We start from the raw sequence: 27,330 nt of genomic DNA, 5'->3' as shown, positions 1-27,330 counted from the left end.
GGGAGCTCGGCGCACTCTCCTGGGCGCGCAGTTGCTGTTACTGTCCCGGGGAGCCCGAGGGCATCCCCTTCCTTCTGGGTCCTGCTCCAACTCCCTGCGAGCCCCTTTCCGCCCGGGAAGGTCGGTGCAGCTCCTGCTCCTCCGGGACGGGGCTCTCCTGTCCTGGGGACACTCGCCCCGGCCTCAGCCCGGCTCCTCGCGGGGCCCCTCCCCCTCGGAGGCCTTTGTTCCTTTATTTCTTTTTCCCCGTCTTCCTACCTTGATAGAAGCGCGAACTCTTCTCACTGTTGCATTCCAGCTGGTCTCTCTTTAAATCTCAGGCCGAATTCATAGATTTTCAGGATAATTTGAAGGTTTTCTAGGTAGTTTGGTGGAGACAGGTGATTTGGAGACCCTACTCTTCCGCCATCTTGCTCCTCCCCTATTTTTTGGATGTTGAGTTTGATTAAGTTTTTATAGATCTTGGATACTAGCCCTTTATCTGATATGTTATTTGCAAATATCTTCTCCCATTCTGTAGATCGTCTTTTAGTTTTGTTGACTGTTTCCTTTGCTGTGCAGAAGCTTTTTATCTTGATGAAGTCCCAGTAGGTCATTTTTACTTTTGGTTCCTTTGCCTTTAGAGACATGTCTTGCAAGAAGTTGCTTCAGCCGAGGTGGAAAGGTAGCTGCCTGTGTTCTCCTCTAGGATTCTGATGGATTCCTGTCTCACATTTAGGTCTTTCATCCATTTTCAGTTTATCTTTGTGTATAGTATAGTATAGTATAGTATAGTATAGTATAGTATAACAGAATGGTATAGTTTCATTCTTCTGCATATGGCTGTCCAATTTTCCTAGTACTATTTATTGAAGAGTGTCTTTTTTCCATTGGATAGTCTTTCCTGCTTTGTCAAAGATTAGTTGACCATAGAGTTGAGGGTCCATTTCTGGGTTCTCTATTCTGTTCCACTGATCTATGTGTCTGTTTTTGTGCCAGTACCAGGATGTCTTGATGATCCACGGCTTTGTAACAGAGCTTGAAGTCAGGCATTGTGATGCCTCCAGCACTGATTTCCTTTTTCAACATTCCTCTGGCTATTCAGGGTCTTTTCTGGCTCCATATAAATCTTAGGACTATTTGTTCCAACTCTGTGAAAAATGTCAATGTTATTTTGATAGCAATTGCATTGAATGTATGGATTAATCTGGGTAGATACACATTTTAACAATATTTATTTTTACAATCCATGGCAGCTCTCTTCATAGAACTTAAATTCTACTAGAACCACATCATCATAAGCTTAGTGGTTTTACACTGAATTTTGAGCATGAGACACTCAGGATGAAAAGAAAACTATAAAAAATACTTAAACTCATCTTTAACTATTTATAATCATATTATCAAAAATTCAGATGAGCAAGCAATTTAAAACTTGTTTTTATTATTTAAAACTGGATAGCATTCCTTCAATAATGGCTTTAGGGATGTATATATATATACTTATACATATAATCTGTAATATATATAAATATATACAGATATATTCATATAATGTGTGTGTATATATAATCATTACTTCATCACTTTGACTTTTTCAATCAGTAATTTATCCTATCCCCTACTATGGATCTGTAAGTATGAAAAAAATCCATAACAGAGGCTGAAGTAAAATGTTGACTTGAAAAGTCAAAACAAGGGCAGCCCCCATGGCTTAGCGGTTTAGCGCCGCCTTCAGCCCATGGCGTAACCCTAGAGACCAGGGAACAAGTCCCACATCAGACTCCCTGCATGGAGCCTGCTTCTCCCTCTGCCTCTCTCTCTCTCTCTCTCTCTCAAATAAATAAATAAATAAATAATAAACAAACAAACAAATTAAAAAAAAAAGTCAAAACAAAACAATACAATAATAAGTCTGATTCCACAAATTCCAGATACCTCATTCTTTTGCATCACATCTCATATTTTTTGCCTGCTATAGGAAACATCACTGAAAGAATCAGAAGATCTGAAAAACAGTCTTGGATTCTCAACCTCGGAAATTTAGGTCAGAGACAAGCTGGATCCATATCTGATACTTAACCCGGAAATATGAACAGACCAGGAGCTGACTCAAGTCTGCACACCACATGCCTTGTCTTACTCTGAATGTGCTTGACAGCCTGAGCCTTAGTGGAATATTCTGGTCAAAGATTCCCATATTTTTAAATCAAGATGAATGTTTGAGGATTTATATAAGAAATGCCCATGTTTCTGGGCCATGCAACTGACACTGGCTTCAAGAGCTCATGAGTTATTCCTCAGAGCCTTTAAGGGCGACAGGTTGTAAATTTGCTTACTTTGTCCTGCGCTTCCCTCCAGCCTCACAGTAACTCTCTCAATTTGGCAAATTATCTTTCTCTAGCCATTAGAATTGACAAATAGGTAAAGGGGGTTGAGGAACACTGGCGATCTATTTATCCTAGTGATCAAACTTCTAAAACTCTGGAATCTAATAAGAAAGGGTATAAATGCAAGACATTCTCCTTGATTATGTGGAGGAATGTCATTATATCCTCGAAAAGTATACTTAATGAGATAGTTTAAATACTCTGGAAAGAAAGGGGCTTGATTACTACAACAGTTGACATAGTTAAGAGCTCATTTATTGTGGTTTTATGTATCTAAAATGCACTTTCCATACATAAGAATGGAAATCTGCTGGCTGATAAACTCTTTAAAAGGAAGATTCTATCATATACTTAAATTCCTTTGAGGATACTGAGTGCTCCATATGATAACTATTATAATTATAAGCATTTGTCAAGATGGTTTAAAATACTCTTATCACAAAATGCTTGATTATAACAGTGGACTGATGTGGCTAGGAGCTCTATCATAGTGATTGTGTATAAAAGCCTACATCGTCTATATCGTACATTTGTGAAATGGAAGAAGGGTTTTTGCACTAAATACTAAAAGTCTAGAAAAGCTCCATTTGTGATTTAAGCACCCTGAAGAAGGGCAGGGAGAGCTCAGACCTGGGCTTTGAGGCCCAAACTGAATCCTCATTATTAAAATCTCAGAGGATTAATAATACATCTGTGGCACTGGAAAAGATAGTAACAAACTTTGACATTGTTACCAACTGCTGACACTACAGAAGAGGGGTTTGCAAGCAGCTCAACATATCTGGATGTCATTCCCATCATAATGTGATACATTAATGACCTGCCATGAATTATGTTATAAATAGCTTCAAGTTTATTTTCACTTTTAGTAATACAACAAACTAAATGAGTCTTTAGGCCCAGTTTCAAGTTTAACTGTTGCAATCACTCCAAGGGATTCCCTTATCTATTTGAGTTAAATTTAAAATCACAACTTAAAACCTTGTGGAATCTATTGAATGTTTCATAGGATGGTCATGTTGAAAGTGGATTTAATCAATGGTCATTTTATATGAACTTCCAAATACTTCCCTGAGCAAGGAAGAAAGAGTGGCAAAACAATAGAATCATCCAGAAGTAATAAAGTGCTTATGTACCAAAAACATTTAAAACACAATGCTATTTGATATATACAGCAAATCTGTGGAGAGAAATAATGATTTTAACAGGCCAACATACAGTTCTAGGAGCTATAGAAGGATGATTCTTTCACTAAAAAGCACTGGAAACTTCTCAGCTATAGCTTAAACTTTCAGAAGCTGAAGGAAGTAAATAATGAAAGACTATGATATCACATCAGGAAACACTCAAGTTCAACTTAACAAGAAGCTACATCACCTCTCCATATCCATTTCTTACCCAGGGGCGGGAAGAGTACATATTATTACATTGCCATCCATTCTGTAGCTACTACATTCTCAAAATTCATCAGCTGATGAAATATGATGGAAGATGCTTCATGTCATTTTACCTGAAAAAATAGGCAGTTATTGAAAAAACAGTGATGTATTTTATAGTTGGAAGTCTAATGGAATTTTTAGGCTCGAAGCTTCCAGAAGGATAGGTACCACTTTTTCCAGGTCCTGGAGAATATTTGCTTTTAAAATGTCACCCAAACCATCTCTCAGCAGGTTTTTTTAAATATTAATATTCTCCTATTGTATCATTACATTGTACTATATCATTACTATTGTTGTTATTCTTACTATCCTTAGTCTGTCTAACTTGTCTCCAAGACTAGGGAATCATGAAATTTTATACAGCACACTCAGAAAATCATACATATACATGTCACACAGGTGTAAGTGGAGGAGCTTGCCTGGCTGCCCTGATTGCTGAGGTGTCTTAGTTCAGCTTACCTGTGACCCACTCAGGTATCAAATGAGAAATCTCTGTGCTAGGTTCTGGGCTCATTAAAAGCAGGGTATTTATCTTCATGTCCATAGTTCCAGATAGTGCACTCGATAAGTACATGTCAAAGAAAAAAAAAAACAAAAAACAAATTTCTTAAGGTAGATTATAAAGTGTTTCACAGCCCTGGCTCTAAACCAAGTTCTGTATTATCTTCAGCCACTCATCCCCACTTGTAATTCATCCTAGGCTCTGAAGTATTCTAATATATATTTATGCCCTAGTCCTGTGCTTACTAACGTGGTCCATGGCAAGCATTCAATAAAAAAAAAAAAAAAAAAAATCTAAGACCTTCAACAGAGCAATGCCAGAATGTTGCTGTTGCAGAAACACTTGCAATCCTCCCACACACATTATCAGAGTTCCAGGTAAAACTACACCCTTCCCTCTCCTATCCTTGTATCCAGTCAAGTGCTAGGTCCTACCAATCTAACTCCCTAATATCTCTCCAATCCATGCATTTCTCTCCATATCTGGATCACCAGATCACATTAGGCCCTCATTATCTCTCACCTAGACAGTTCCCATATTCTCTTGATCTTTTTTCATTTTATTTATTTATTCACGAGAGACACAGAGCATACGCGAGAGAGACAGAGACACATGCAAAGGGAAAAGCAGGCTCCACACAGGGAGCCCGAAACGGGACTCAATCCCGGGTGTCCAGGATCACAACCTGGGCTGAAGGCGGCAATAAACCACTGAGCCACCCAGGCTGCTCTCTCCTGATCTTTCTTAAAGCATTTACCTGCCTTTCTTCACACAGCAGCCCAAAGAAGCTTCAAAAATACAAATATGATGCCAACAAACTGGACAATCTAGAAGAAATGGTTAAATTCCTAGAAACATGTAACCTCTTAAAACTGAATCAGGAAGAAATAGAAAATTTTAACAGACCGATTGCCAGCAGTGGAATTGAATCAGTAATCAAAACACTCCCAACAAAGTCCAGGCCAGATGGATTCACATGTGAATTCTCCCAAACATTTAAAGAAACATTAATATCTATTCTCAATTTTTTTCCAAAAAAGCAGAAGAGGAAGACTTCCAAATTCATTCTATGAGGCCAGTACTATCCTGATACCAAAACCAGACAAAGACACCACAAAAACAAAACAAAACTAGAAGCCAATATCTGATGAACATAGATGCAAAAAATCCTCAACAAATACTAGCAAAACAAATCCAACAATACATTAAAAAAATCATTTACCACAATCAGGTGAGACTTATTCCTAGATTCAAAGGTAATCCAATATCCACAAATCAATTGACATGATACATCATATCAATAAAAGAAAGGGTAAAAATTATATGATTAATTCAATAGATGCAGAGAAAGCATTTGACAAAGTACAATATTACATTCATGATAAAAACCCTCACCAATGTAGGTTTAGAGGGAATATACCTCAACATAATAGATGTTTTATATGAAAAACCCATGGCTAACATCATACTCAATGGGGAGAACTGAGAGCTTTTCCCCTAAAATCAGGAACAAGACAAGGATGTCCACTCTTACCACTTTGATTCAACATAGTACTGGAAGTCCTAACCTCAGCAATTTGACAAGAAAAAGAAATAAAAGGCCATCCAAATTGGTAAGGAAGAAGTAAAACTTTCAGTCTTTGCAGATGACATGATACTATACACAGAAAACCATAAACACTCCAAAATAACTACTAGGACTGATAAATGAATTAAATAAAGTTGCAGGATACAAAATCAATGTGTAGAAATCTGTTGCATTTCTATATGCTAATAATGAAGCAGCAGAAAGAGAAATTAAGAAAACAATCTCATTTGTAATCGCACCAAAAATAATAAAACACCTAGGTAAAACTTAACCAAAGAGGTGAAAGATCTGTACTCTGAAAACTATAAAACACTGATGAAAGAGATGAAGGCAACACAAGGAAATAGACATTCCATGCTCATGGATTGGAAGAACAAATACTATTTAAAAAAAAGAGAGAGAGAAAGAGAGAACAAATATTGTTAAAATGTCTATATTACCCAAAGCAATCTAAAGATTTAATGCAATCCCTATCAAAATACCAACAGTATTCTTCACAGAATCAGAATAAACAATCCTAAACTTTGTATGGAATCATAAAAGATTCTAATAACCAAAGAAATTTTGAAAAAGAAAAGCAGAACTAGAGGTATCACAATTCCAGACTTCAAATTATATTTCAAAGCTGTAGTAATTCAAACACTATGGTATTGGCACAAAAACAGATACATAAAACAATAAAACAGAATACAAAAGCCATATGTAAACCCACAATTACATGGTCAATTGATCATCAACACAGGAGGCAAGAATATACACTGGAAAAAAAAAAACATCTCTTCAATAAATGGTACTGGGAAATGGACATCTACAAGCAAAAGAATGAAACTTAATCGTTTTCTTATACTATACACAAAAATAAACTCAAAATGGATTAAAGACTTAAATTGAGACCTGAAACGATAAAAATCCTAGAGTGGAACACAGGCAGTCATTTCTCTGACACTGGCCATAGCAACATCCTTCTGGATAAATCTCCTGAGGCAAGGGAAACAAAAGCAAAGAAACTACTGGGATGACATCAAAGTAAAAAGCTTCTACACAGAGAAGGAAACAACCAACAAAACTAAAAAACAATTTACTGAATGGGAAAAAATATTTGCACATCATGTATCTGATAAAGGGTTATTATTCAAAATATACAAAGAACTTATACAGCACAACACTAAAAAACAATTAAAAAATGGTCAGAGACATGAACAACCATTTCTCCAAAGACGACATGAAAAGATTTTCAACATCACTCCTCATCAGGTAAATACAGATCAAAACTACAATCTGAGATATCACCTCACATCTGTCAGAGTGGCTAAAATCAAAAACAAGAAAAAAGAATTGGCAAGGGTATGGGAAAGAAGGAACCCTCTTGCACTGTTGATGGGAACACAAACTAGTGCAGCCACTGTGGAAGACAGTATGGAGGTTCCTCAAAAAATTAAAAATAGAGCCACCCTATGATCCACTAACCACACTACTGGGTATTTACCCCAAAAATATAAAAAACATTAATTTGGAAAGATATACACAACCCTATGTTTATAGCAGCATTATCTACAATAGCCAAATTATGGAAGCAGCCCGAGTGTCCATTGATAGATGAATGGATACAGAAGATGTAGTGTGTACACACACACACACACACACTAGAATATTATTCAGCCATAAAAAAATGTTATCTTGCCCTTTGCAACAACATGGATGGATCTACAAAATATAATGCTAAGTGAAATAAGCCAGTCAGAGAAAGACAAATGTCATAGGATTTCACTTGTATGTGGAATTTAAGAAACAAAACAAGTGAACAAAAGGAAAAAAAAGAAAAATCAAAAATCAGACCCTTAACTATAGGGAACAAATGGATGGGTTACCAGAGGAAGGGTGCATGGGGAGAATGGGTGAAATAGGTGAAAAGGAATGTACTTGTCTTCTTGAGCACTGAATAATGTATGGAGCTGTTGGATCACTATACTGTACACCTAAAAATATCATAGCACTATATGTTAACTACACTACAAAGAAAATGCTTAAAAACGCAAATATGAGAATCTCACTAAAATCTGTCAGGCTCTTATCGATATACTTAGAATTAGGGAAAAAAAAAAAGAAAAGAAATCCTTAACATGGCCTATGGTGGTCTTGTGTGATCTGTGCGCAGATCTTTCCCATTATTTTATACTCAACACTTTTTATTATTTCCCTAAATATAAGTTCACCCCCACTTCAGGACATTGACAAATAGTTTGTTTCAGATGTCTACTCACTCTTTCTTCTTAAACTAGTTAATGTCTAGTTACTCTTTAGGTACAGATCAATAGTCAAAATCTCAAGAGAAATTTAACTAAGGTTAATTTATTTATTAATTAGGATTCCTAACAGATGTTATGTTCTGCCCTGGGCTTTGGAAATACAGGTGTAAACAAGGAAAAAAAATGTGCCTGCTTCCATAGAGGCTATGAAGTAAGATTTCATGTGGCTGTAAGTAATTAAAAAGCCTAGTAGAATAGTGAAAGCACATAATGAATATTTTTTCTCAAGTACATGAAGTCCAAGAGAGGCAAGCCTTGGATTGATACAATAGGTGAGCTAAACAATGTCATCAGTGACCAAAGCTCTTTTCATGTTTTTACTTCTTTTCCTTAATATAGAAGCTTTTGGTGTTTTCATTCCTACCATTCTTGGCCACATGATGATAATTCTTTAGACTCTAAGGCAGCACTACAAGGATAAAAGGGTGATACTCCTTATCAGGATAGTAAAATCTCCGCAGGAATTGCTCAACAGACTTCCTCGTATAACTCCTTTGCCAGAACAGTGCTACATTATGCCCCTGTACTACTGTGAAGGTCAAGGAATTGAAAGTTATTAGCTGAGCAACTGCCACACAGGGTATAACAAAGCCTCTGTAATTAAAAAAGGAGAGCGGATACAGAGTTTGCTACATGAAATTTATATGTTGGGGAAAAAAAAAAACACTTTGGTGAGCAGAATAATGGCCCTCAACAGTGTCCACATTCTGCTCCCTCAAATCTGTAAATATGTTAGTTACATGATGAAGGACAATAGGGGAGAAGATCGACTTAACTTTGCTAATCAGCTGACCTTAAAATAAGATTATCCTGGATCATCTGGGTGGGCCCAGGGTAAAGGGACCTTAAAATGTGGAAAAGACAACCAGAGAGATGGCAGGAGTACTTGACAACCAGAGTGTGGTTTTGAAGACTGAGGAAAGAAGGCACGAGCTAAGAAAACAGGCAGTTCTAGAAATGGAAAAGGCAAGAAAACATGTTCTCCCCTAGAATTTACAGGAGAAATGTACCCTGCCAACACCTTGATCTTAGCTCAGTGAGACTCACGCCAGATTTCTGACCTACAGAACCATAAAATAATAATCCAAAGTTGTTTTAAAAGCCACTAAGCGTGTAGTAATTTGTCACAGCTGCAAAAGAAAACTAATGCAGACGCTAAATAAAATAATCACTTCAATAGCTCATTAACTACGACTCTGATGAGTGTTAAAAGCAGAATGCTATGAGACTATTTAATAGGGGTATAGAATATAGACTGGAAATAAATGCCTCAAGCTTACATTTACACTTAAGAACCTTCAAAATGTAGACTTTTCATCCCTTTCTAATTCCTGCTTCAGTTCTCACCTTTTTTTTTTTTTTTTTTTAGATTTTATTCATTTATTCATGAGAGACACACAGAGAGAGAGAGGCAGAGATACAAGCAAGGGAGAAGCAGGCTCCATGCAGGGAACCCAACATGGGACTCGATCCTGAGACTCCAGGATCATGCCCTGGGTCAAAGGCAGGCGCCAAACTGCTGAGCCACCCAGGGATCCCCCCTCACCATCTTTTTTTTTTTAATTCAACTCTTGGTACTCAGAACACCACCCAACACATACTAAGATCTTCACGAATGAATTAACTCATTGATTATCAATATGTTAATACACTAATAGGCATCTAAATGGTTAATATTTGAATATGTAAAATCTGAAACATAAGTGCAGATTTGTAATTTGTAAAGTATTTATGTATTAGCCATTCTGATAGAATTGAAAAAGACTGGGTAGGTTACAGAAAGACAAAGAAGAGTCAAAACAAAATCTAAGATGTATCTACCTCTAAAAGTTATGGGTGGCTTTATATATAATGTTAACATAAAAAGATATTTGGTATTTCATGAAGAATCAAGAATTCAAAAATTTATTTTTCTCTTCTTTTTCAAAAAGATCCTATTTATTTATTAATGAAAGACAAGAGAGAGAGGTAGTGACATAGGCAGAGGGAGAAGCAGGCTCCCCGCAGGGAGCCCAATGCAAGACTCGATCACGACCTGAGCCAAAGGCAGACGCTCAACCACTGAGCCACCCAGAGGCCCCAAGATTTCAAAAATTTAAATGAATAACACTGTATGTTAACTACACTGGAATTAAAATATAATAAAATAAATTTGAGTGGTTTGATTGCAGTACTGGAGACACATAATCACAAATACATATGAACATACATGCAGCCTGGGAAGAAACTGATCAAAATGTTAACTAGATTAAAAAAAGTTACCTAGTTGTGTTTGGATAGTGTGTATATTGGTCACACTATATTTTACCAGTAAAAAATATTGCTTTCTTCTTTCTATACTCCAATTTTAAGAGCTAAAATTCACTCATACTAAAAAGAAAAATGTTTCATGATCTCTTTTAAATTGACTCAAAGAGTTTCTTCCTTTAAATGTCCAAAGGGATACCTCTGATCTTCTTATCTTGGCGGCAGAGCCCCTTGCACCTTGACCCTTAATGTCTGTCACCACTGATCCTTGTCCACTGCAACCCTCTCTATCTCACACACTCGGATCCGAGATATTCTAGGCCAAATACAGATTCCATTCAGTGCCTGGTCTAGTCATCACTCCCTTTCCAGAAAGCATTCCAAACTGTTGTCCACAATTTCAATGTTCTCCCTGTTCCACAGAAAAAGTCAATCTAGCTCAGTCCTTAGTAAGCAGGATATTTCTATTTAAAAACTGGATACAAGAACTGCATTTAAATATCTCCAATTCCTGAGTGCTATGAGGTTTGCCTGCTGTTTACCTAGGCATTGCCAAAGCTGTCAATCAACCCCCAGCCACTAGGCACGTCAGGAACCAGACAAGACACTTAAGCTGAGAATACGACTGAATCTATTCAGTCCTGTACTCGAGGATCAATATAAACTGAAAATAATCAGAGACATTTTGAAATCCAGATATTAAGAGACAATATCCTTAATAAAACAATCATAATGCAGATCCAGGCATGAGGAATCATTATTATAAACACTAAATGGAAAGTCATTTTTAACTAATGATATTGCCTTGAGAGGATGGATGCAGTAACAAATAAATGAAAATTTATTTTTACCTTTCTTTCTCATTTCATGTCTTACTTCTATATGGTAAAGAATAATTGTAATTCTCTTGCTACATTACATACTTTAAGATATCTCCTAGCCCACTGTGACATACATAACAGGTGACATGGAGACATGAGGTTGAATGCACCCCAAATAAAATAAACTTTAATTGAAGTGCTTCTTTAATTTTATGGGCAAGTGTGGTTGAGTTTCATCTTAGAAACTGTATTATAAAGTACCCACTATAAATGTGTCTAAAATGTTTTTGTTTTGATTTTTATCTGACAGAGAAAACTAAGCCTGCCGTTTCCATTATACATTCAAAGAATTGAGATTATTTGGGTTGGGTGGTAAACCACATTTTTAAATATTTGGGAATTAATATTTTAGGGGATTAAAAAAACTGGAACAAATAAATACCAATAGTAATGCTGAATTAGATGAAGTCAATTGGTTATGTTGTTGTTAGATAAAAAGAGTAGAACCTTCCTTGTAAATATTGCTCAACTGTGTAAAAACAGTGATTGATCCCTGTGGTTTTCTGTAACTCTCCAGTGTTAAAATACTAAGATTCCATCACATACCTGTTCTTCTGCCCCCACCCACATCAATCATCTTATTGGCTTAACGTGCGCACGCTCTCTCTCTCTGGATGTTTTGTTTTTCAGTGACATATAAAGTCTTTAGATCTTGTTCCTATTCAGAGTAATAACTTTCATAGGTGTATCATTCATTGCATAATGCTGTCATTTATTATGGATGGAATTGTGTCCCTCCAAAATCTGTACATTGAAGCCTAACTCCCAATAACTCAAAATAGGACCTTATTTGGAAATGGGTTCATTGTAGACATAAAAAAAAGATGAGATATTAGGGTGGGCCCAAATCCAGTATAACTGGTGTCCTCATAAAAAAAAATTAAAAGAAAAAAAGAAAATTTGGACACAGAGATAGCCATAGAAGGAATAAAATACGAAGAGATATAGGAAGAGGAGGACCAGAAGATATTCTTTCTCACAACCCTTGAAGGAACCAATCCTGCTGACACTTTGATCTTGGACTTCTAACCTCCAGAACTGTGAGACAATAAATTTTGGCTTTTTAAGCTACCCAGTTTATGTGCTTTGTTATGGCAGCTCTAGAAACTGACACACTATTTTAAGCATCATACAATTTTTAAATTAAATCTGGAATTCTAGAACTTCACTCAAAAGCCATATTACATTCAGTATTCAAGTAATTTTTCCAGATGAAAGATTCCTTCTTTTTAAAATGTATTTTCCTATAGAAATCCCTTTTCCTCCCCAGTTTTTCAGATTCTCAATCCTTGTTTGAAATGTCCACTTCTGAACATTTGTCACTTTCATTTTCTTTAGAAACAGCATCCAGAACTAACTATACAAGCCTTGATGCCACTGAGCCCCCATTTCCTTACTTGTAAAATGCATTAAAAGTTATCACACAGGATTGTTTTTAGGATGAAATAGAAGAACATATGTGAAAGTGTTTGGATTGCTACTGATGTTTCTATGTCCTCTGCAATAGCCTAACAATTCATAGGATTATAGTAACTGTTTTTGTCACTGCAGACTTCAAGTGGAAGTTTCCAGAGAAAGAAGGTAACAACACTAGAATCTCTATACTGTGTCATCACTGATGCTCAAAGGTCATCATCCATATAGTGGGATTTATATTATTTTTCTTATTCTACAACATTCACACATCTCTGGTGATGTTCATCTTCATGTCCTGACCTCTCACATAAGCAGGAAAGATTTTTCTGCAGTTTATCCTTATCAGCCTGACATTTAATTACCCAGAGAAGCTTAGTGTCATCTGTGAACTTGAAGATTTTACTAGGCACTTCATCTTCCCAAACACTTACAAAAACCTTAAATGAAGCCAGTCCTGGCAATAATCCCTGAAACAGAGCCTCTAAACCTGAGAGCAGGGAATGGGCTACAGATGTGCTGTGGTGTAGATGTCTCAGGAGCCGCCACTTCCACGGATTTGAGTAGACAATGACATTATCATTTTCCATAGGTGTCGTATAAGAATAATTGGGAAGGGACACCTCAAAGATAGCTTCTGATAAGATCATTTTATTCGTAAATGCATTTTTCCCATCAATAAACTGGGTTTCTAGACATGAAACCATATTCTCCTCAATTTCTGTGCAATTCTTTGAGTTGGTTGTGTGTGTGCATGTATGTGTCTTCTATGCCTAATTTTAGTGGACTTCAGAGACAATTTTCAGATGCACTGCAGTCATGACGATAAGAATCACAGGAGAGATGAAACTAAATGTAATGTGCAGACTCAGTCACACAAATCAATCAGAAGTGAAGGTCAAAGAGCTCATACAAGGTATCACTGTCAGATCTCAACAGATGAAAACATTTTAACTTATCATGTGGAACTGGATCATTATGGAATCTACATACATTCAGAAGCCTTGTAAATGTTACCTTTATTTTACATCTACTGGATATTCCTTGGGCCATTCCAAAAGGTCATCCCAACTGAATACTATTTGTTTTACATAAGCCTGGCCAAAGCAAAGCTTTCTGAAAAGATAACTCTTCTTTCAGAAGATAATGAAGTGGGGAGGAGCAGTTCTCTAGTGTGAGGATAGGAATTCCCAGAGTAAAGCTGAAGGGGGAGCAAACCCAAGCAAAGCTGGGACATGTGTTAGAAATCTAACTGCCTGGACAGTGCAGTGAGTGGCAGGCTCCTCCAATGACTTGAAACCTAAACTTGCCATAGGAGGAGTTCAACAAACAAACAAACAAACATAAATAAATAAATAGAAACAGTGAGAGAGAGGACAAAAATGAAAGCAAGAGCAAAAGTAAGATAGTGGGGAAAAAAAAATCCTCAGTAAGGCTATCCAAATCATGTCTTGTAGTAACATCTGTTGCTATGTGAAGACAGCTCCTATATATGCCAGGGGCAAAATTCTGTCTGAAATCTAAAAACCATGTGTTGTATTTGTGTGCGCACACATGTACCCTCAATATTCTAGATAGATATCTATTTTGTGTCTAAAAAAACTATAAGCATTATTTGGAAAGACAATTATTAATGCATACTGGGCTGTCATAATCACTGTGCTTTTTGCTTTGTGTCAGAAGCAACAAATTCAAGCATATAATCTCTCCAGGGTAGGATCCCAGGTGAGAGGAGGTTGAAGAGAAGACAATATTGAGCAATTTGTGAAATAATGTCCTTGTCCTATGAGACTTGCATATGTGCCAAGCTGAATTTTCCACTAAATGCCTTTGTGGGAGTCTTTGAAATTCCCTCTCTACCACCTCCTACTATAATACCAATAATGCACAGGGTGCCTGCATCATCCTCAGCCTCAGAACCCACAGAGAGGCCCTCACTGGGCTATGTCAACCCAGAATTATTTTGAATGGATTTCCTTTCAAAATGGCTTCACTCAGCCTCCCTCCCAGATGGATGGATGGGAATTCCCTCTAAAATTCTTCCCACTTGTGAGCTGTGAAAGGAATCTACCCCCACAACAGAAGGGAGAACCTACAGTGGACCCATAATGTCTCCAAGAAAATTTCACTCACTCATTTTCTAGCCTCTATGTTTTTATGGCTAGAGGTGAGTGATCATTAGCATGAGAGAAATCAAATTAGCTCTCTTTTATAGCACATCTTGGTTAAAAGGTCTGGCACCTTTCTTTGAAACTTGTGGGATACTTGTTAACATCTACTGCATTATTCTTGGTCTTAGGGGCTTCAACCAAAAATGAAACAGAAGGAGTTCTATTCAATCTTAAATTGCCATATTTGATGTTAAACATGGTCTGTTTAGGTAACTTCATATATTTTCAACATAGTGAACATCTTATGTATCAGCTTTCCCCTCTGTCCTATAACCAAAGTTACCAAGATGGAACTTGTCAGGCAGTACTTCTGTCAACCACAAATTTTTAAGAGTGACCCAAGAAAAACATATATACTAAACTCAATTCTCCTTCCTGAAGTGGTGGTTCTGCAAACAAATGGACAAAACACATAACTCATTCAATGTTCTCACAATTACAATCTTCTAAAGTGTCTCTTTTACTGTAAAATAAAAGAACAAGTTGCCATGTCCCAAACTGGAAGGATTACCAGATGTACCAGGAAGAAATAAGTTTTCCTATTCCTTACAGAAGAGATGTGACTTTTCTTCACTGACTGAAGGAACTCGCCTTAGAGAAGCTTTGTGATGGTACTAGGTCAGATTCATACTCTGATGTCATGATGCCATTTAATAATGACGATCACAGGGGCACCTGGGTGACTCAGTTGGTTAAGTGTCCAACTCTTGGTTTTGGTTCAGGTCATGACTTCATGGGTTGTGGGATCTAGTCCCTGTGTGGTTGGGCTCCTTGCTCAGTGGGGAGTCGGCTTGAAAGATTCTTTTCCCTCTGCCCCTCCCCACCTCTCTAAAAATAAATAAATAAACCTTTAAAAAATAATAATGGTCACAACTGCTGGCCTGTGACTTTTACTTAAGCTCAAATGTCTTCAAAATGTGTCTTCTATGATCTTCTACAACTTTTATTTATGCCTCTAACTTACTAAAATGAGAGGTACAAATGTGTTACTTTCTTTCTCTTTCTGACTTATGTTGCAATTAAATTGTCACATTTATTTCTGGTCTCTAATTTCTGTAGACTCTGTGCTCCTTGCCTAGAGCAACCTGCAATACACTGCAGTACATACAGATCTCTATTCCCCTTTGTGGTTCTCTGACCTTTACACAGTGGAAAATCTCAGTAAATGCATGTTGAGTGAGCTAATGAAGGCTACTGCTCTTGAATGCTGAATTTCCAGTGTTTGCATTATTCTATTTAGTGAAGTATCAATTTGTGAGATTATTCGAATCAATCTATCACAATAGCTGGACAAAGTTACCTTTTTATAGTGCTGGGAGAGTAATAGGCATTATGTTCAATTTTAGGAGCTCTTTGATTTATTCTTCTGACCTTTTAATTCCTTGCAAAAATGAGATCCTTTAGACATACTCATTTTAAGCTAAAACCAATAAGAGAATCTGCCTAATGTTTCGTTCAAAGAAAATGGAAGTGTTGTGAAGCTCAGTGTGACCTCTAAGAATGCCTTTGTCACCTCAATATATAAGAAGTTGAATAATCATATTAGAATGACAAAGATAATAAGTGTAGGATTGTATCACAGCTTTTGCAAGACAGACTATTCCAAGAACATGAAGAAACTATTGTTTGTTCTCTTCCTTTAGCTGTTATGAAAGGAACAGTTTTAAGAGCAAATACCGCATTGTTAAGCTCCAAAAATTTATATCATACTTAAAGTAATTTGTGTGTTCATTTAGAATCAAACTACAGATTTTCCCAGAATGAATAACTACAATTTAGAAATAGAGACAATCTTATAAAAGACTAGATTAAAAACAAGATACTTTATTCATGATTGCTTGTTATTTTTCTAATAGATATTTTTTTCTTCTGTAGCTCAAAGGAGAGTTAGTCAAATTGTTTCATCTGCATGGTTTTTAATGAAATTTACTGATTAAGTTGATGATTATATTTTCAGCAATCAATGAGTGTTACATAATGTAGACCTCAATGCAGCTTCTTTGCAAGAACTCCAGGAACTAATTCTTTACAGAACATCTGTGCTAAACAGAAACCGTGAAAGAGAAAAATGAAAGAAACTAAAACAAATATTCACAAATGGATGAATTTTTATAAATGGCAAATGTTTTGCAGGACTAGTAGAAATTTGCTTATATTTATAAGAAAACATGCTATCAAAAAATTGAATGTATGAACATTGTCTTTATTATCCAAGCAATACCTGCTTTTGTCAGTAAGATATTTAAATGAGACAAATCAGAAGAATTTGGAAATAAGAGAAATAGATTATACTGGAAAGCCCTATCGACAAATCCACTCAGAGGAAATCAGCAGAGATAAGAAATGTCACATAAAAGAAACAGAAATGCTTCCAGGCATATAAATCCAATTATAATCAAACTGAAGTTGTGAGTAGAAAAAAAAAAAAAAGAAAGAAAGAAAGAAAAGAAAAAAAGAATGTCAGTCAAAATGGAGTTGCTATAGAAAACGAGAATCATGAAGGTAAACATCTTAGTGTGAAAATTACATTCATCAACTGCACTGGAGTATGCAAGAAAGATTGGCAAAAATATTCCTATCACTGTGTAAATAAATGAATCGGAATTAGCTATAAACTATTACGCATTTAAGTTATTAACTAACTATCCTTGTTGTAATTCTATGATCACAAAAAAATCCACTTCATATTTTGGCTTCCCAGAATGAGCTGGTTTTGCTATCACCAATACTGTGATCCATACAACAGTTACTTTGCTTATTACAAACCAATCAACTGGCATTCAGGGTTTATTCACCAGTTTTTAGGACTCTGGTGAATTCACCAATATGATATCTGTTCTTTATGAAGTCTCTTGAAAACCAGGCAGCAGCCTTCTGGCTTTTATAAACTTTTTCAAAGTGTTACGGGAAAACTAAGCCTTTTAGACATGCAAATTTCTCTATCTGTATTCTAGTCTAACCTATAAAATCCTACAATACGTTGTCTATCTAAAATGAAGAGTAATCACAATCCATTAATCATACTAGTATTCCAAATTCAATTTAAGTTTTATTTACAGTTTTCTGAGAACTATTGTGTATCATTTTTTAAATTATCAAAAAAGGTATTACATGAAAACATTAATGAACTTAAAAAGGTTTCAGCTTATGTATATGTTTTATATTGGGGGATAAAAAAGAATGCCAAAAGCAATTCAAATTCAGGTGTCCATTTGTTACACTTGAGCAAGCCGAATATGTGTACATACTATATGTGTATGTTATCAACAAAACATATCTAAAATTTAAGTATTTGAATTTATTATGTCTTAGAATACAAGTTTGTAAAAGGTGAGGAGACTGTCAGGTATGTCTCCCACAAACAATCTGCTCATAAAAGAGGTTTATAAAGTAGAAAATTATTTTACAAAACCTAAAATTATATACCTACATTGAAAAAAATTGGAAAACTTAGGTTTGTAATACTTGGCATAATAATATGAAGAGGAAAAGCCTTCTAAAATTTGAACATTTCAAGCCTTTCTTCAGTCCATACAAATTATACATATTAGTAAAGACTACTAAAATCATGGAATGGTTTGGACAAACCAGAGACACTTAAAATTGCCCTGACCATGCAGAAGTCAGGATAGTCTCAGTTGTAATACAATAACAAATAAGTTCAAAAATCTCAGCACAAGTATATTACTTATACTACACATCCACAGCAAGTTGGCTAGGCTTCTGCTCACATATTTGGCTTCCTTAGTCTATGTCTCAGGCTGATGGAGCAGTCATTGCCAAATGGAAAGGCAGAAGAAAAGAGAACATAGTAAGGCATCTATTGATGGGGAAGTGAGATCCTACCATGTGCCCAGGAGAGAAAAAAAAGAAAAACAAAAAACAAAAAACCTAAACACAGCATTTGTTAACAGCACTAATGACTATGAGAGGATAAAAAGCAATGATAATGTGTATAATTACATGTCACAATTTCAACAAAGAACTGTTGAATTGAATGGGAAAAGCTCTAGGAATGAGAAAAGACCATTAGTGTTTAAATAGAAATAAAATGTGAGCAAGGTCTTTCTTGTTATGAAACAACTTATAGAGTTGAAATTGTGCACTAGGTAAAAGCAAAAAGTAAACAGGGCCAAATTTAAGGCTGTTTATATTCTCTTCACAGGATGACACTAGAATTCTTTTAAGTCCAATAAGCGTAACTTCTAGGATATCAAAGAACAGGAGCCAGCTGCATGGTTTCCCTCCCCTTTCATTCCTTAACACATGACATGCCAACACTACTCTCTTCTCTGCTGGAAGCCCTCACCCAAAGTGATATTCAAATGTTCACAGCTGCCCTGGGCCCCAAGTATGTACCTTGTTTAGGGGCTGGAAACATATGGGGATATTGCCTAAGGCTCCAAGAAAAAACACTGCAAGGCTGACCTTTCTAGCAATGGAAGACAGCAGGTGTTCTGACCCCCATTCTGATTTCTGCCAGAACAGAAATTATAAATGATTTATAAGTGGCACCTGATCACATTTTATTTCTGCTTTTATTTGAGATATAAATAGACATGTTTCTAAATTTTCTAGGAAGAGAAAAGCAAACAATCAAGCATAATTTCTAGATCAAAGGACCCTCAATAAAGAACTTGCAGGTGTTATATATTCTCCTCCCTCATACAAATATGCAGTCTATCTTAAAGAAGAGCACATAGACATTGATATACATATGTAGAATTATAGACCACACTCAAAGTCCATATATCCCATTTGCTTTCTAAAAAATAAACAAAGAAAAAGGAAATTTGTTACATGACATCTGTCATCTGATTTTACTAAGGATATTCTTTAATGTAGGTCAGATAAATATAATCAGCTGTAAGGAAAAGACTTTAGAAATGTTCAAAATGTTCAAAAGAATGTAATGTGGATAGTATCCATAAACAACTGCAAGGATCAGTAAATGAGACTGACCACTGATTTTCTATAAGGTACACAATAAATGCATAAAAGCTTTGCTCTGAGTCTTTGCTACCTTTGTGTATATGCACATATGTATGCACTTCTCGAGTATGTATGTAGGGTAGAATTTGGGAGTTACAGGGCATTCATGCATACGTTCTACCCATAGTGTTTCAAGGTAGTGATGTCACTACCTACTCCTTCTAGCAGCATGTGAGTTTCCACGACATCTTCATGTACACTTGGTATCTTTATACATACAATGGTTAAGAAGATCATTGCTAACTGTCATAGAATTTTAAAATGGCCTGGCAGTTCCTTTCAATTCCAATGTTCCATGATCTACTAAACGAATGTTATAAACACTTTCCCTTTTTGTTTTAAATGACAAATATTGTTAACGTTTTAATATTCTAAACAGCTCCTAACTTTTCTTCGGGATAAAAGATTTATGATCGTTAATGCATTATTCTCCCTTTATTATGAGATCTCTTCCTGCACAGGAATTGAAGTTTACATTAAAATTTCGCTACAGTAAACCATCAAACAGTAAATATTTACATTGATATACATTTTCTTTTTTAATGGAAATAAGTAACTAATCCATATAAAGAAAGGAATAGCTGTATTTTTCTTCTCATCCACAGAAGTGGTAGTTAAGAGTGTGATCCTGGGCAAGTTCCTTAACCTGTGTCAAATTTCTTGATATATAAAATGAATTTATAGTAATAACCAACTAATAGGGTTTTCATAAGATTTATGTATGTCTAAAGTACTTAGAATGTTGACTAGAATATAGTGTTCAACAAATATTAGTAATTAGTAATTTGTGAACAGCGGCATGGGAGTTCTAAGTGTAGAGGAGATCATGCCTTGGTAAGGGATATTCAGTAACTTGATGTTGCTTCTATACTCCTCTGTGTGGCTTTCAATCTAGCTTCAGTGTACCTTTTCAGGTCCCTTGTCTGCTTTAGTGCAAACTGTATAAATCCAAGACCCAACTGCTCAACATTTCCTAGCCCCATGATGCATCCTCTCATTTAGATCCCACAGTCTGAAAGACCAAGAGTCCGGTTTCTCTTTGTCCATCCTCCAAAGCAAAACTATAGACAAGTCCTCCACAAAACTTCCCCAGATTCTACAGAGACTCAACTACCTATTTCCATAGTAAGTGTTTAAACTTCAGGTAAAAGTGCATGGCTAATATCATGCATTATACTCAATTACATATTCATCTGTTTCATTTATGGATACATTCCTCACAAAAAAAAAAAGTATATTTTAGTTATGTTCCTACAGGGCTTGGTATAAGGACTTCTATATGTTAAGAACTCAGTAAATGTTAATTGAATTTAAATGTTCAAAAGAAGCTGACAGACCATTCAACAATGAACAAAGATAAAAGAAGAAAGAGATCATTCAATATTTATATATCATAAATTTAAACAGGTTTTGGTCTGCCCATTTTTAGAATTTTGTGTTTGCTTTGCTGTTTGTGTGTTTACTTGAATATTCACCTTTACAGGCTTAGAAGCAAAATAACTACCAGGATAAGAAGCCTGAATGAAATCATTCCAAACAACATAATTATGTTTATATCCTCTTGAATTTCTCAGTTTCCTACCCTTAAATAAGACAGACTTCCATCACAGTACAATAGCCTTGTAGCAGCAGCAACTTAACTTGGGATTCTAATTCAGTACTTCATTTGGAAACAGCTATTGCTAACTAAATTTCCACCTCTCTGCAAATAAACAATCGCAGAATAGTCTGCCAATTTATTTTTTTTAAGATTTTTATTTATTTATGAGAGACACAGAGAGAGAGAGAATCAGAGACACAGGCAGAAGGAGAAGCAGGCTCCATGCAGGGAGCCCGATGTGGGATTCAATCCTGGGACTCCAGGATCACGCCCTGAGCCGAAGGCAGGTGCTCAACAGCTGAGCCACCCAGTGGCTCGTCACTAGTCTGCCGATTTGGACATGGATTCTAATAATTTTCTTTGCTCTCTGTCCACTGTAGGTAAAAATACCAGATTCTCACTTCCTGGGCCTTGCTTCCAGCCAGGTTACAGATTTACAAGCAGTGCTGGTCAAGGGGACCTTGCTCTTAAGTCTGCTGGGGTATGTGTTTCCATCCACAGTAAAAAAAAAAAAAAAAAAAAAAAAAAAGACCTCTTTCTGCCTTTGAATATGTTGTGTGAGGGTCAACCCATTGCTCAGAGGTTATTTTTTAGTCACAAGAGGATATATCTGAAAACCAAAACCATGTCACCAAAAATAGAAGCCAGAAGAACAGGAAAACACTGGTGTCCTGAATAACAGTGCTTTGCCAGAAATTAAATCCCAAGACCTGACAATTATGGACGTCTTTTTAAGTTAGATCATCTAAGTCCTTATTGTTTGTCCTTTTATGTTTGGTATTCTTTTACTTGCAGCTGAAACCATTCTCAGAGATATGCAATTTCCTCCACATAGTCCAGATCTTGCAATAAGGATACCAACTCCAAAATGTTTCCCAAATGATACAGTATTTATCACAATCCTAGCCAACTAAAACCGGTGTTTCTCAATTGGAATTTTTTTCCTCTATAAAGTCCCAGTTAACAGTAATACTCAGTCCTAATAAAATGATGACTTAAGGGACATTTAAACTGAAATTATGTGACTGTCTTTACAAACTGTGATACTTTGAAAGATAAAATGAACGGCGGCAATCTTGTGCAGTTAAACATTAATATCTTGCTAATCCTGGACCTCCCTGGTGATTTACAGCTCACTGAATACTAATAAATATTCTAGTGTAATGCATGTCGATAATACTTACTATGTGAGGACTGTATCACCTTACCTCCAAATGAAACAGCAAGACATTTGAGCTAGAAATCTTTCAATTATTTTATGACAAAGAAATTGAAGAAGTTTCTATTTCAAAACTCAATTGATGTATATTGCTCAATTTTGGTTTGTTTGCCCTGAGTACTTATTCAGCCAGTCTAGAAATATATAGGGCACCTTTTTATGTATAGAGCCATGCTTATGCAGTTCTGTTCACTTCAGGCAAATTAACGAGACTCTGAACTCTAACATTCCTATCATCTAAGGCAGATATCCCCTGCCTGTACTAACATAAAGCATACAGACCAGCGGAAATAGAATATATATTTGACTTACGAAAAAAATGGAAATTCTTTAAGATGTACAACTAGCAGTGTCAGGATTTACTGTTTGTATATTTTACCTATTAACAGACCTTAATTTGTCCTTTTAAAAGGAAAGTCGTACAATAACTGCTTATGATAGAATGGGGGCAGACAAGTGGCTAACTACACATTAAATAAAGTACATGGACCTCACTTTTTCTTTTGAAAGAGAGACAATGACAATTTTAACACAACACCTCTCTTTTTTGGTAAAAGAAGATGGTTAGAAGTATGATTACACATGACAGAAATTTTAACTCAGACCAAGTTAAGCTAAAAAAAGGAAACCGATTGGTATCTGAAGAGATTAAACAAGGTTCTTGTTCAGTTTGGCCCAAGAATGCACTCCACATCATCTGGACTTGATTCCTCTGAGTTTGTTCTTAGGTTCCTTATGTAGTCTCTCATGGCTCCATGTTCATATCCTCCTCATTACTAACAAGATTGGAAGAGAAGCACCATGCTCTTCTTTTAGGGATTCCAGAAAAAGTCTCCTTGAATTTCATTTCCTCTGATTATCCATTCCTAAAAACTGACCAGATAGTTCCAGTGATCCAGGAGCCATATGTGCAGATTCCTGCACTGCATTATATGAGGTGAGAATAAGAGAGCACTGTTCACCAGAATCAAACTGTGGATTTATCACTAAGAAGAGAAACAATAGTTGCTGCATATCAAAGACAAAGATGTCCACTCTCATCTTTTCTTTCTAAACTAGAGTCAAAATAAAACTAAATTAACATATTGACGTACAGTCTTTGGATATACAAAGAAGTCATCATTTAATTGTCCAGCGACAACAATCACTTTAAGTTTGATTGAAGTTACTCATTATTCCCAAACCTTTCAGTGTAAAACTAAATATAAAACCTATTTTATACAAATCCTTAATCTATTTACTTTCTTTTCGTCAAAAAATAAACGATGTGGGGGCACTTGGGTGGCTCCGTTGATTAGGCATCTGCCTTTGGCTCAGGCTCAGGACCCTAGGATCAAGTCTCACATCAGGCTCCCTGCTCAGTGGCTGCTTCTCCCTCTGCCTCTGTCTCCTGCTCTGGAGCTTGTGCTCTCTCATGCTTTCTATCAAATAAATAAATTTTTAAAAAATGATTTGGTGTGTTGAAGTCTACCATGAGGTCAACACTACAAAGGTGTTTTCATAGAGTTATATAAGAAAAGACATGACTCCAGATCCCAAATTAAATAACTGGGGTGAAAAGACATACTTACATGAAGTGGTGTTGACCAATGGAATGTTAGACTCAACTGTATAAAATGTGTGTTCTTTCTGTGAAATAAGTGGGATGAATACAGAAAATGTTAAAGATTGAGGCTTGAAATGGAATCTTCAAGGAATTTTAGGATTTAATTGTATGACAGGCTAAAAGATAGTCAAGGTGGAAGGAACAATAGCCATCCCCTTCAAAGAAATAATAATAATAATAATAATAATAATAATAATACCCAAAACTGTGGGGCACCTGGGTGGCCCAGTGGTTGAGCATCTGCTTTCAGTTCAGGGCATGATCCTGGGGTCCTGGGATCAAGTCCCACATTGGTCTCCTGCAGGGATCCTGCTTCTCCCTCTGCCTAGGTCTTTGCCTCTGTCTAAATAAAATATTTTTAAAAAAACTGAATAAAATTGCTTTTTAGTGAGACAGCAAGGATGTCAGTTTTATAAAAACAGAAGAATAAGTGAGACACAAAGTTCTACATCAGGAAATTGTGGAGTCCAGGTAAAGAATGACCACCAGAATATGATAAAAATGTGAATCATACAGACCAGAGCTCAAATCCCAGTGCTACCATTTAACAAGTATGTGACCTTGAACCAATTACTAAGCCTCTCTGTGCCTCATTGCTTTATCTGTTAATGAAGGTTAAGAAAACTCATTTGACAATACTGTGAGGACTAAATGAGACAATGCATTTGAATTCTGCACAGCTCCTGGTATGTGTGATACATGTAACAACTGTTGGTAGTTATTATTATTACTATATGAGTTAATGTGATGAAAAGCAAAGATCCTGTGTTAGGCTCTTTTCAGAAAACAAAACAAAACAAAAACTAAAACACTGCCTTACTCAATTCCTTCAGGTACCCTGAAGCTGTTGTGTGTTTTTAAGGAGTAAACATAGAGAGGCACCTGGATGGCTCAGTGGTTGAGCATCCGTCTTTGGCTCAAGTCATGATCTCAGTGTCCTGGGATCGAGTCCCACATCAGGCCCCCCGCAGGGAGCCTGCTTCTCCCCTCCCTCTGCCTATGTCTCTGCCTCTCTCTGGGTCTCTCATGAATAAATAAATAAAAATTTAAAAAAAGAAAATAAGGAGCAAACATAGAAAAGAAAACAATGCATAGCAAGGTCTCAAAAGAACCCAGGGACCATCAGAGAATAGAAATCAGTCAACCTGGCTTCACAATAACCAGATCACCATATCTCCGTGTGATTCAAGATCCAGGGCTCTGAGAGACAAGCGTTAAATGTGTTGCCTTCTCATACAACCTAACTCCTTTCTCTGATGAATCCTTTTATGAAGATTCTCTGCTTTTCTCTCCCTCTCAGTTTCTGTACCTACTTCCACTGAGCTGACTCTTCTCACATGGCCAGTCATATCCTGAGAGAGAAGGCTGATTCAATAAGCCATTCTTTGGGTAGAGCATTCTCCCCTTCACCTCTCTAAGCTGCTGGCCTAAAGATTGTCCGTCCTTGAATCAGATGCCTTTATAGCTAGCAGTTGCCAGTTAATGGAGTGGTATTTAGAGAGTATGTAGTTGTAGCAAGGAGAAATTTGCAGAAGAAATCCTATAGATGAGACTGTGTATAGAAAGTGGGGGTGGGGCACCTGGGTGTCTCAGTCAGGATCCAGTCCCATATCAGGTTGCCTGCTCAGCCTGTTTCTTCCTCTACCTCTGCTGCTCCCTTCGCTTTTGCTCTCTGTGAAATAAATAAATAAAACGTTAAAAAAAAAAAAAAGAAAAGAAAGTTGGATATAAAACTTAGTAGATTGTATGAGGCTTGGTCTACCCAAGACATAGCAATTTAAAAAATTAGCTAAGGAAGTGATAATAAAAGTGGTCACTTAGAACAATTATTCAGGTATTAATATGCTGAATGCATTAAAGAGAAGTGTGCTTGAGAAAGGCAGGTCAGCAAGGAAGTTGCTATTTATATTTATGATGTGTACACACCTCATCCAGGACTATCAGAGTGGAAATGGGGGAGATAAGTTGAAATGAATTACCTAAACGATACTACTATGACTTGAGAGCTGACCAGTTAAGTGGTCAAAGGCTTTCAGCAGAGTGGGTAAGAGCATAAACCCAGTGCTTTGGGAGTCTGAACAACATTGTTTCATGTTCATATTTTGTTATTTATTAAATGTGACCCTAATTATTGTGTATCTACTCCAAAGCTCAGTTTCTTCACCCATAAACTAGGCTTATTCACATGAGCAAATGTACTCTATTAGTGTGTGAATGAATGAGATCATGCAGGTGAAATGCTGAACGCAGAGTGTCATTTAGTAAATGCTTGACTCATGTTACCTGTTTTCATTAACTCTCTAAGAAGAGAAGCAGTCTGAGAACTCCAAGAGATTTAGACTGAATCCATCAAAGAGCCTGAAGCCTCAGGAGGGAAACTGAGCTTAATGCAGCAGAGACTGGGTTCTGCTTTGGATGTGCTGGGGGATTTGTGGTACAAAAATAGCTCCATCTGAAAAGGCTGCGTGCGAGGGCATGAAATGCACGGAAGGTCATTAACTTAGAAGAAGAGACAGAACAAGAGAATGATACTGGGAGGAAAAGATGATGATGTTGAAAGAATATAGGTAAGCTCCCTAAAGAAAAAATGCAGGGAGATCAGAGAGAAGAGGCCTGCTCCTTCCCCTAGCTAGATGTTGAAGAGGAGATGTGCCAGGAAAGAGAATAGAGAAGGCTCTATGGGACAGAATCCCAAGATTCATTTATAGGAACGTGTAATTTAAATAATTTGAACTATGCTTAAAATTATGTGTTTGTTGTTGGCCTTTTATCTCACTGCAAGAATATAATACTCCATAATTAACTGGAAAGTTCAATAAAAATTATTTTAATTTATATGAAGTGTTCTGTGAACACTTTCCTTCAAAATAAATTATGCAGAAGTAATGCTCCTTAAGCACTACATTGTACCTAAGAATATTTAAGGGATTCTAATACCATGATACACATTTTGAATTTGCTTACTTCTGTATATTGTGTCATTTAATGCCGTAACAG

The 27,330-nt window shown here is 36.4% G+C and overlaps 1 long non-coding RNA gene across 13 annotated transcripts in view; it reads right to left on the bottom strand.

Moving 5' to 3' along the window:
- Window positions 1-427: 427 nt before the first annotated feature.
- Window positions 428-27,330, bottom strand: part of LOC112661066 (uncharacterized) — a 122,238-nt gene continuing 95,335 nt past the window's right edge. For all 13 annotated transcript variants that reach the window (XR_007405136.1, XR_007405140.1, XR_007405142.1 and 10 more), the window contains 3 exons: window positions 4,268-4,368; window positions 3,768-3,879; window positions 428-1,130 (listed from right to left, as the gene is read on the bottom strand). This is a non-coding gene — a long non-coding RNA (uncharacterized LOC112661066). The remainder of the gene's footprint in view (window positions 1,131-3,767; window positions 3,880-4,267; window positions 4,369-27,330) is intronic.

The sequence above is a fragment of the Canis lupus genome, chromosome 23 (genome assembly GCF_003254725.2).
Source record: "Canis lupus dingo isolate Sandy chromosome 23, ASM325472v2, whole genome shotgun sequence".
In the NCBI taxonomy this organism is placed as follows: Eukaryota; Metazoa; Chordata; class Mammalia; order Carnivora; family Canidae; genus Canis; species Canis lupus.
This window is presented reverse-complemented; position numbering and strand designations above follow the sequence as displayed.